At 33.8% G+C, this 11513-nt stretch overlaps 1 long non-coding RNA gene across 1 annotated transcript; it reads right to left on the bottom strand.

Annotated features, from left to right (window-relative positions):
* Positions 1 to 2244: 2244 nt before the first annotated feature.
* LOC145789449 (uncharacterized) lies at positions 2245 to 5945 on the bottom strand. Its single transcript, XR_014327388.1, has 3 exons — positions 5237 to 5945; positions 4183 to 4926; positions 2245 to 2506 (listed from the first exon to the last, which is right to left on the bottom strand). It is a non-coding gene; the product is annotated as an uncharacterized LOC145789449 (long non-coding RNA).
* Positions 5946 to 11513: the final 5568 nt, after the last annotated feature.

Below are 11513 nucleotides of genomic sequence, written 5' to 3'. Positions count from 1 at the left end.
GTAAATCTTACTACATAACTTCCATCTGCTTTTTGATATAATAAATTATCTTGAGGGGCTAACCTCTTTTGTCCTAGGAAATCTCCTAAATTCCAATCTAGTGCTGCATTATCTTTAGAACTATAGTTTTTAGCTGGTAGTGCCTTTATTCCTTTTGCGCCTAATATCTTAACTATTTGATCATTTGTAAGTCTATAATGGGTATTGCTTTCTGAGACTGCTAAGCTTAAAAACCCTGTGCAAACTGATAAATTCTTTTCTCCCTTTTTCATTTTATATCCTCTACTCTTTATTTCTATTTTTATCTTTTTATGAAAGGTTGAGGTTGGTAAAAGGAAATTCAATGTAAAATAACCTATTCCTCCTTTTGAATTCATATCTAATTCATAGTTGCCTAAAATACTCTGTTCCCTAGCCTTTAGTTTGATAAAATGTTATCTTTATTTTTAGACATAAGAGGTTGACACATTCACATTTTGTTAAAGAAAGTAACAAATCCTGTCTCATTTTTAGTTTTAGTTAGAAATGACATACTTGTCCCACAATTTGAAATAGATAATACGGAAAATTCTATATTCACTGTAACACACCAAATTATTAACATCTAATAATTCTGATTAATTCATTAATAATTTTCAATTCTTCTTAATTATTAATCATTTATCATTTAATAATTATATATGTCTATTGAAAACATTTATTTTAGAGATGTAAAGGTTTGGTTTTATAAATTCATAACTTTTAAGATATTAATTTACGACATGTAACAAGAATTCAACAAAAATTAAAACATAAAATAATGCCCCTACATGCTACACGTTCCAAGGCTTAAGCCCGGTTATAGGTAAATGGTTTTCTAACCCATAAAAATATAGCCCTTGGCTTATCAAAATAAAACAACAAGAGATAAGTGTCTCGTACTCCCAAAACAATTCTTCACGCCTCTATTTTGGCAAGATCACAACAGCTTTTCCTACAAAAAATCCATTAGGGGTTAAGGACAAAACCCAGTTGAGAATTATTAACAAAGTATATACATTTTACAGAGTCTCATGAGATGGATGCACAAGTCATGCCATGCTTAAAACAATTTTTTTTCTCTTTTGAAAATCTCATGCACAATACTCGTTCAAAAATATAATCAATCCAATGATTTCCATATATCAACGAGCAGTAGTAAATATGACTCAGGCAAATCTCCAAGGCTAGTGTTTGCAAGTAGGTGTATTAAGCACTACCAAATCCTACCTTACCAACTTCTAACTAGAGGGCTTAGGCACCGATACGCATGTGTTTCTGGTCTTACACTAAGGACACTCAGGCAAATTTAATTCTTAAACTATACCTCCTAATAGGATTCCCCCACCATATTTACCCTAAAACAGTTCAATAACAACATTTGATCCACAAAATCATTTCCGTTTCAAAAGTGATCTCAACAATACCAGTTCAAAAGAAAACAATGAACATGAACTGAAATGCCAATGTAATATATATCTATATTAATTCCTTGGACTTTCTTAAATTTCTCAATACTTTTTCATTTCATCCACACAATCTTTCATTGTGATCAAGTTCTACATTTCTAGTCAATATATATATTCCAAGAGAACACATCATCAAATATATTTCTTCTCTCTTTTAATCGAAGAAATCTCAAGATGATAACCATCATTCTCAATCTTCATCTTTTCAAGATAAGTATAACAATATACTATTCACTATTTTCTCAACATCAATTTCTCTCTTATATGGAATTTCAACAAAAGGGGTGAATATATCAATTTCTTCATCATTTCTCAAAAATGAATCTCAACAATTCATGATTTCACAAAATTTTAATTTTTTTTCAAATTTCACTACTAAAAAAAGTACTTTTTGCGACCGCTACAAGCCGTCGCAAATAATAAAAAAACAGTCGCAAAAGACTTTTTGCGACGGCCCATGCGACGGCAAATGAGGGTCGCGAATGTGGGGGTGGCAAATACTTTTTGCGACCGCAAAATAACAGTCGCAAACTATTTGCGACTGCCTAACCTACTTTTTACAACAGCTATTTTGCCGTCGCAACAACAAAAAAAAAAATTCAAAAACACTTTTAGCGACTTCTTTTTTACCGTCGCAAATAATTATTTTTATAATAAAATCATATATACGTTTATTACAACAAAAAAATCAATTGCAAACACCTAACAATTTTTTTTTAATAAAAAATAACAAAATTAACAAATTAATTTAAACTCATAATAGAAATACATTCACATATAAGTGTGCAAACAAAATATAAACTTTCATACATGCAAAAGAAATATCCATCAACCATCCTTAAAATATATTGTGCTAAAAGATTTAAGTCCTCAAAAAAAAAAAAAAAAAAAAGAAGAAGAAAGAAAAAGAAAAAAAAAAAAGAAGAAAAGAAAAGAAAAGAAAAGAGAGAGCAACATAATCTCAGTTTGGCTCCCAAACATCAGCCGCTCGATTATATCAACTACTCCCTCAACAAAACCTGCAAAAACATATACACGTGACTTGAAAATTTAATGCAGTTTAACTTAAAATAATAAAAATAAAACTATTTGAAAAGAAATTGTCAAGAGAAAAAAAAAAGATTCATTCTCTAAATTCTTTTGCTTGGAGTAAAGTACAAAAATATAGATGCCAATTCGTAATTTGCACAAATAAATAGACAAGAAAATGGTCACCCAATCCAATCAGATTAATGAATAAACCAAAGAATTTAAAAAATGAACATGATTAACATAATCTTTGTCCTAGCATAGATTAATACCAAAACAACAAGAAGAAATTTGACTTCACTATTTAGAAGTTCACATCAAGTTCCTGACTTCACTATGTAATTCAAGAATTAGCAATGAAGAATTTTGGAAACCTTTTATCAAAAGAGTTGCCCATGTGTCGGAAATAATAAGCACCATCAATGCAACTAACAATCTGCCATAGGAAGGTTATGATTTATGTATATTTCTTAATTCAGGAAAAAAGAAGCCCATAGGTCCAACATTCCACTAATTCCGATGAAATCACTTTTGAGCTCATAATAGAAAGAAACTGTAATTTATTTAAGCTGAGATCTTTGATTTCTCTATATTTGTAGTTGCCATTGTGTTGGACTTCAATCTTAAGCCTTTGATGGCAGTTCATTATTGGCACTAATGACTGACGTGTTAGTTCTAATTTTCAGCATGTGGGAGCCTTTGCTTACAATAATTATATGAAAGCCCACATCATCCAACATAACTATAATGACCAACACTAACATGCTTCTTTCTAACTCACTTCATCTGAAGGGAATGGTGACAATTTCAACCATGTGTGTGTGTCAAAGAGAATTCAATTCAATCGTTCCAACCAAAATAAAATGCTTTTTGGGTCCTCTGCAATAAGTCACTCCTTTTGTCTTTCTTTCAATCTCCCCATCCATCTTATCCTACTTGATTTTATGATGACATTAATAAATAAGGGCCACAGAATCATTGTCTGAAAACTTTGTACTTTTAATCAGAATAAACAAAACAAACAATAGAATTTTAGTAGTTACTAGTAAACATGAGATCTTTGTCAGGGACCTTTTGTCCCCCCCTACAATAAAGTGCTTTAGTCAGAAAAAAAAAACCAACAAATAGACACAGTACAAAACTTCACCAAACAAAACCCCAATATCTGTTGTGGAGTTCTAGAAGCTTCGCCAATAATTTATATACAGTCCAAGGTTTTTTTCACCAAATGCAAATGTTTGGAAATTGAATTTTCAAATGAAGCAGTTTTAAACATATTTTCCAAACTCAAGTTATTTTATAGAGTCATGATTCAAAACACAACTATAGTTGCTGAAAAAAACTTCATGAAACATCCTGAGTTTGGAAAATAAGTTTAAAACTACTAGGTTCGGAAATTATGATTTAAAACCACCTGCATTTAGTAAACAAAACTCCACCAAGAAGAATGCTACAGCAGAGGGTAACTGTCACTGGAGGCATTTCTTAGTAGTGCTCATACAGCACTCCATAATAGGCTTAAACTGGTTGAACATTCCCCAATAAAAATGGATAGTTGAAGAATGTACAACCCTCAAATGCTTTACTAACCAATACATTTAAGATGCTCATTAGTAGATAGATTCTTTTTTAAACGACATTGCTATCAAATAGAGCCAAAGGGTACCTCTGAAACCGTGCCTCATTTAGTTGCCAATTATCCTGTTTTTCTTCATGATGCCAACTCTTCTACCAACCCTGGAAAAAAAGGAAGAAGAAGAAGAAGAATGGCTGCAAAGCCACAGCTACCAGAAATTCATATGAAATACATGTAAATTTAGTTGATTAATGTAACAACCCTAGGAAAGATGATTGGGTTACTCCATGAATCTCCTTAAATTCTCATGAAAATATATTAAGAACAATATATACTTCCTCAAAATTGACAACAACCGGGCTTGATCAAAAAGATCAAATGGCTTCAATTTCTAGCAGTTCTAGCAGTTCACCTTCCCCAAATTTTCCCCCTTTTTTTTCTTTTTTTTTTTTGGGGGGGGTGCCCTTTTCATTGGTTTTCTTGTGCACCGGCATTGAGGTTATTGAAAAAAGACTACAGGCTGCAGCAGACAGAGGCAACGGAAAACAGAGTATGGATCGAAGGGGCATGCAAGAGGTGAAGTGATTGATCATCAGTGATCAAAGTGAAAGACATGGTGCTCCTTCAGGCACTGTCCTAGGCATGGGAAATGCAGTGACATATCTTTGTGGACATGATTTCAGTGCAGTTGGAGTTGTGCCACCCGATGATGAGGTCTCTGCTGCATCTGATTGCCCCCGGCAGTGGAACTTCGCAAAACGGTTGATGACAGAGAACTTCTCTATTTCCTGGTATTCCACTCTTATGTCTACAATTGATGCTGTCTTGTTTAATCTGCATCACAAATTGATGCTGTCTTGTTGCATTTGGCTACTCAGCTCTAATTTTGGTTTCATGGGTAAATTTATGTAACCCATGCCATGTATACTGATTGGTAGTAACGAATCAAAACAAATACAAAACAAAAGAAAAAAATGATGAAACACATGGTAAGTTCTATGATGAGCACAAAATACGGTTTGGTAAGCTGCATGTGTAGGGTACATTTTCATGTACAGGTCTCTGTAGCATACTTGATCTTCCAATTGATACAGGACAATAGTTTCTAAAAATTGTTTTCATGAATGGAAAACTTGATTCATACCTGAACAAGTCGCTTTCCAGCTTCATTGCTCGGCTACTGAAGTCTTCCACAATTTTTGAGAAATACTGCTCATCAATTCTCTCAGAAGTTTTGGGCTTCTCAGACATCCTAAACAAATTTTAATAGAGATTTGTTTGAAGAGTCAACATTCTCTCTGAAGTATAGATATAAAAATCAAAAAACAGCAGGCACCTAGATAAGAGAATTGTTTAATTGTTTTCTCTCCAGACAATTTTAAGTTCTACAGAATTATTAATAGTTTATATTTCATTTTTGAAAATTTTGAAATTACGACGCAGGCTCCTGAAGGAAGACATGCTGTTTGTAAGAAATTCCCAAAGCTAAAAATTGTGACATGGGAGATTGACATGTCACTGAACAAGGATTCACATGTGATCCCAGGCATGGAGGAGTTTGAAGATCGCTACTTTAGTACAGATAACAATGTTAATCAAGCCCTTGACAAAACACCCTAGCAAGTGTTTTGTCATGTTTTGTTACGTGACAAAATAACACCTATTCCTATTAAGTCAAAATTCCCAAATCAAATCACCAATAAACAGAAGGTTCATAACATAAATTTAGAAAATACAAAACTAAGGCCTGGTTACACTAAAAGCTGTGTTACTGAATTAAAGAACAGAGATCTTTATTTTCACACATTAATGATAAATAGAAGTGTATTTCATGAGCCCAATGGAATAATGTGGGAACATCATTTTTCTATTTACTATTTTTCTTCTTCCCTCCCATAAATGAAAATAAAGGATATAAAAAGCTTTAAAAAATCATTTTTCTTCAGCACAAACATCATATTTAGGGGCAAAAAAAAAAAAAACAAAAGAAAAAAGCCATAATTTGGACACAACGGAATGCAGATGTTCAAGTTAGAATGGAAACAGTCAGCAAAATCAAGCATTTTAAACAATGGAAAATTGATAGAAGCATTATACAAATAATGTGTATCTATATCGCTATAACATTGATAGAAGGATGGGAAAATTGTCAGTTTTATTCAGTATTCCTGAACTAAATGGAAAAAAGAACAGAAAAGAAAAAAATAATTTCTGAATCTGGTTATAGTATTTTTTTGGCTCTAAAAAATGGAAAAAAAAAAACAATAAAAATACATTTTTTTGCTCTCGTTTTATAACATTTTTCACAATAAACAAACTGAGATTCAAGTCTCACTTGAGGAAAAACAAACGTTTATGATCAATTTGATCACATAAGGAGCTAAACAAGTTCTCAGATCAAGATAAAGATTGAAAATAGATAGAAACATTTCATATGAGAAAAGAATTGCAAATAATTGAAAACCTAGATTTCCTAAGTCAGATAGAGAGAAGCAGAGGCGATAGAGGAGGTTGAGGATTGCAAATTTACTTCTATTCTCACAAGACACTGATGAAATCACCTAATTTGCAATGAAATCACCTGAAATTCAACAAATTGACAAGTATATTACAAGCTTGAGAACTCAAGAAAACGAGAGAGAGAGAGAGACAGCGAGACAGAGAGATAGAGATTGAGAGGGAGATTGAGGGACAGAGAAAGAGAGCGAGATTGAAAGAGCGATTCATACCGATGGAGATCTTCAGACGACAATGGCGAGCGGAAGAGCGAGAGAGCAGAGCTATGCATGTCTGTAATGCGAGAGAGAGAGAACAATCCGTGTTTTAATTTTTCTAAAACTAGGGCAAATATAAGGAAGGAAAACGGGTAAAAGAGGAATAAATTGGTTATTTGCGACGGCTGGTCAAGTAGTCGCAAATTATATAGTAGCAAAAGGTCCTTTTTCTAGTAGTGTTTCCAAAATTTAGGGTTTTCACAATACATATATATATATATATAGAGAGAGAGAGAGAGAGAGAGAGAGAAAGAGAGAGAGATTCTCATTTTGAAAGGTTTTATGCAATTAGAAACCCCATCTATCATATAACTCATATATCTTTTTTATCAATACAATATTTTCTTGAACTTCCTCAAGCTTAGGATTTTCACAAAATTAAAGTTTTCTCATTTTTTTTTAACGGTTTTTACTCATAAAACTCCCAAAACATTCTCATAATTCATAAATTAAAAGATTTGGAGAAAGATTTGAGAGAATCCCCCTTTAGGGAAAGCACAATCTCATAAAAATCAAACCTTGAATCAACACACTCCAAACAATATCAAAATAACCATAGACTTGCAAAAAGTACATATAACTCAAAGAAAATCCCTATCTCAAGCTCTAGAAAGAAGATGATATGAAAATTCCAAATTTGACGGTGCTGAAAATCGATCTCCACCACACAAGATAAAGCTCTTGATGAGCTCTCCAAACTTCCCCAAAGGACTAGAGTCAAAATCACAATGGATTGGGAGTAATCAAGGAAAGAGTGAGTTTTGGTGAGATTACGTAGAAATAAGGAAGAAAAAAGATAAGTATAAAGAGATATATATATATATATATATATATAAGGTAAACGTGAAGGGAGAGAGAAAAGGGATCCCATTTTATAAAAAGTAGATCAAATTTTGGAGCTGAATCTGACATTTCCACACATCCGAGCCCCTGGCTGCACGTGCAGCACCATCATCGCATGTGCCCTACGCACTTTTTTTTTTCTTTTTTCAAAATACAATCTCAAAAAGCCAATCCTTCACCTCACATACAGCCCTTCTTCCCGTATGTGCGGTCCCTCGCCCGCATATGCGATTTTGTTTATCGAACAGGTTTACCAAGTTAAGTTAAGTGTGCTCTACTCCAGTTCTGAAAAAAAAAATAATAATAAAAAAAATGTGACGAACTCACATGACTGATGAGGCTCCGAATTGGAAATCAAAATCCCGAAAAAAAAAATTAAACAAAATAAAAAAAGAAGAAGATGCATCTGGTTATAGACCAGGGGAATCACATCCAGCTTTGTTAGGTTTCTATTCTTGGCAATCCTGTTTGACAAAACTCCTTTCAATTGTAATTGTATTCGATCTTTTATTTCAGTGAGGCTATGAGTTTTCGATGAGAATCTAACCCGAATTGCGTTTTGCAGAGATGTTTCAGAAGTTTATTCTTTAATGTTTGCCACTTCGCTGACTATGATCAAGCAGAATGCAAAAATGCATTTGAAGTTGCTTGTCTGCTCGAGCAGCCATTTGTGCGCTCGAGCGAAGAATGCTTGCTTCCAGAAGTTTGATCGCTTGCAAAAATACTGGGAGTTGCATTTTTCCGCTCAAGCGGAATTTCTAGTGCTCGAGCGGCCATTCCTGCGCTCAAGCGGAGATCATAGAATAGATTGCTATAAATATGTGTTTCAGTCAGATTTTAGGGTTACGGCTTCCAGATCTTCTTCTTGGATATTAGGGTTTATATCTGGGGCTATTTTGCTAATTTTCTTTGATGTTTGATTGAGTATTCAACTCATGGTTTAAGAAGTATACATCAAAGGATTGTTTGTTTATTCTATACAAAAGAGAGTGCTCTCCTTCGGTGGATTCTGGAGAATTTGGGCCTGAAGCTTTGGTGGATTCTGGAGTGGCTCATCGTCGTGATTCGACATCGGCGTTGTGGATTCAACGTTGGGTAAGACAGTTCCAAGGTGAAAACCGTGGTGGAAGAGGCATATAGGGGTCCGTTCAATTCGGGCATGGACTCGCTAGGTAATTAAGAATGCACTTGTGTAATTCTTTTTGTCTTCTTAGTGGATTGTTTTGTGGCTTTGGCCTGTGGTTTTTTATCAGAATTGGAGGCGCTCCAATTATGGCTTTTTCACGTTAAAATCGTCGTGTCGATTTGTCTTGATTGTTTGATTGGGATTGATATTTACTACTTAAAATTGATACATAATCACAAATAAATATCTAGGGGATTTCTAGATTTTTCAAGCTTGTCATATATTTTCGTGATATATATTACGTATTTTGTGATAAATGTTATATTGTTTTTTGTAGGAGTTATGACAATTTGTGGTTAAGAAATGAACTTACGCATTTTCGTGGTAATGTTACGCATTTTGTGATATTGTTACACATTTTGTAGTTAGAAAATGTTTGGATAAAAAAAATGTATAACATTACAACAAAAATATGTAACACTATCACAGAATGTGTAACTTTATTTATGAATCACAAATTGTTATAACTGCTACAAAAAATATATGTAATATTTATCACAAGATGCATAACATTTACCACCAAAATATATAATAGGTGAATATTATATACCCATTCAAAGAGTGTGTACCATAATATTTCCCAAATGAACAAACATAAAAAAGAAAATACCGTATTTGTTGACAAAGAAATTCAATGAAGAAGATGGTCAGCACCTACATGATCGCCGTTTGCAAGACAAAACACCCCCAGCCGTAGCCAGGGGCCCTTCGATACCCAAGTCAGCCCTCTAATATTATCAAAATATTTAATGGATTAATTTACAGAGAGAAATTGCATACCTCAACCCACAAGGGTGTTGCCTATTTATAATATCTAGTGACTTATCTAGCAAGTAGTTTGAATGTTCTAGAAGTCCTATCCCAAATTGTTTGGGACTTCTATATCGATAAGATTTCATATTCTAATGAGTTTTGTATAACATAAACCACTAATGCAGTGTTTGATAAGAATTTGACAACTGTCATATATGTGATAGTCCATAACTATGCCACGTGACAATGCATGGACCCACATAATTCTTGTGGTTATTTTTATTCCCTCTCAATTGCCCCTAAGCTTTTATTCTCTTTGAACCTAGTGAAAGAGTGGAAGCTTTCTGTTGTTCTGATAAAAATAGATGTGTAATATTGCCTAGCTAGAATCATACATGGGTGCTAGGGCTTATTTCAAAATGCCTAACTACCTCTACTATCTGTGCAGGCGAAGGGACTGATACACCTTTGATGGCTAATCACACCTTTCACTTATTGACTAAGCATACGAAGAGGTTTTGGACAATGATGATCAATCTCGAAGGAATTCCATGCATATATTAGCCATATTTATCCTCCTCCATTTATACAACTTATTGAGACATTTGCAGACTATGTGCCTTTAGACCAAAAATTCACCCAAATGGATGTTGGAAGCTCTTCATCTACTCCAAAACCTTCTGCATGGGATGAAGTTGCCTCCTCTTCTATTGGAACTACTGGTTGGAATGTTTGGCCAACACCAACCCAATCCCAAACAAGAGAGTGAATTCATCACAGACTTGTTTTTTGGTGTCTACTGGTCTTGCCGTATTGCAGTCGGTAAAAGTGAAAAAACAGATAATTTTGGGTGTCTACGTCCTGCCGTATAATAGTTGGTAAATGTGGGGATAGTATTAAGTGAAAGTGACTTGTGTATGTGGTTTGGACTCTTGTAAGGGACTCATAGTACATTTCTCTTTCTAATGTTGAGAACATTTTGTGTGGAATGAAAGTGTACTTTAATTTTTTTTTTTTATTTATCTATTTAGTTATAATAGTGTCGTGTGCATGTCCAAATGATTAGATACTTGGTTAAACGTATTCTTACTGGGCATATAGCTCAACCCTATCTGATTTTTTTAGGAACAGGTGACACACCACCGCAGTGACTTGAAGTTTACACTTTTATTTTGCTAGAAAGCTGGGTCCAAGAAATTTAATTGTAGAAGTGTAGAGTTTTATGTCAAGCATTGTAGATACGTTTCGTTGTATTGGACGAAAGCTTAAAACTTTTGTATGCCTTAATGGCAAATTTCTTTTGTATAGTCTTCTTGCTTATTGAACTTACCCAAGGACATGGACTGAGATTAATGTGTAAACATGGATTTGTACATTTTGAATCTTAATTCAATGAGAAAGAGGACTTTATTGTATTATGCTATGTATGGTTGTGGTATATTCTTGTAAGAAATTTCGGGATGTTACAATACATGCAACACTTGTCAACCCTAAATCTGAGATACAAACACACACGCACACAGATTTCAGATCTGAGATCTGAAGACACAACGGTGGGGAACAGAACAGAGATGAGATATAAGTATACATATATACATACATACATACATACTTGTGTGTATCATCGGAGCCGTGCATCAGAGAGAGAGAGAGAGAAATCTTTTGGTTTGGTTTGGTTATATATATATATATATATATACATGTTAGAAATTGGGCGCCCATGTGGCATGACCCTTAGAACCTTTTGAACCTCATCCAAATGGGTTTTGAATCTAAATTCAAACCTATTTGGATAGCCACTCAGGATATATATCTATCATATCATGATATGGATAGATGATATAGATATCAGATATTATCTCATT

Source organism: Camellia sinensis, chromosome 4 (assembly GCF_055761805.1).
Source record: "Camellia sinensis isolate YWXY chromosome 4, ASM5576180v1, whole genome shotgun sequence".
NCBI lineage: Eukaryota > Viridiplantae > Streptophyta > Magnoliopsida > Ericales > Theaceae > Camellia > Camellia sinensis.
This window is presented reverse-complemented; position numbering and strand designations above follow the sequence as displayed.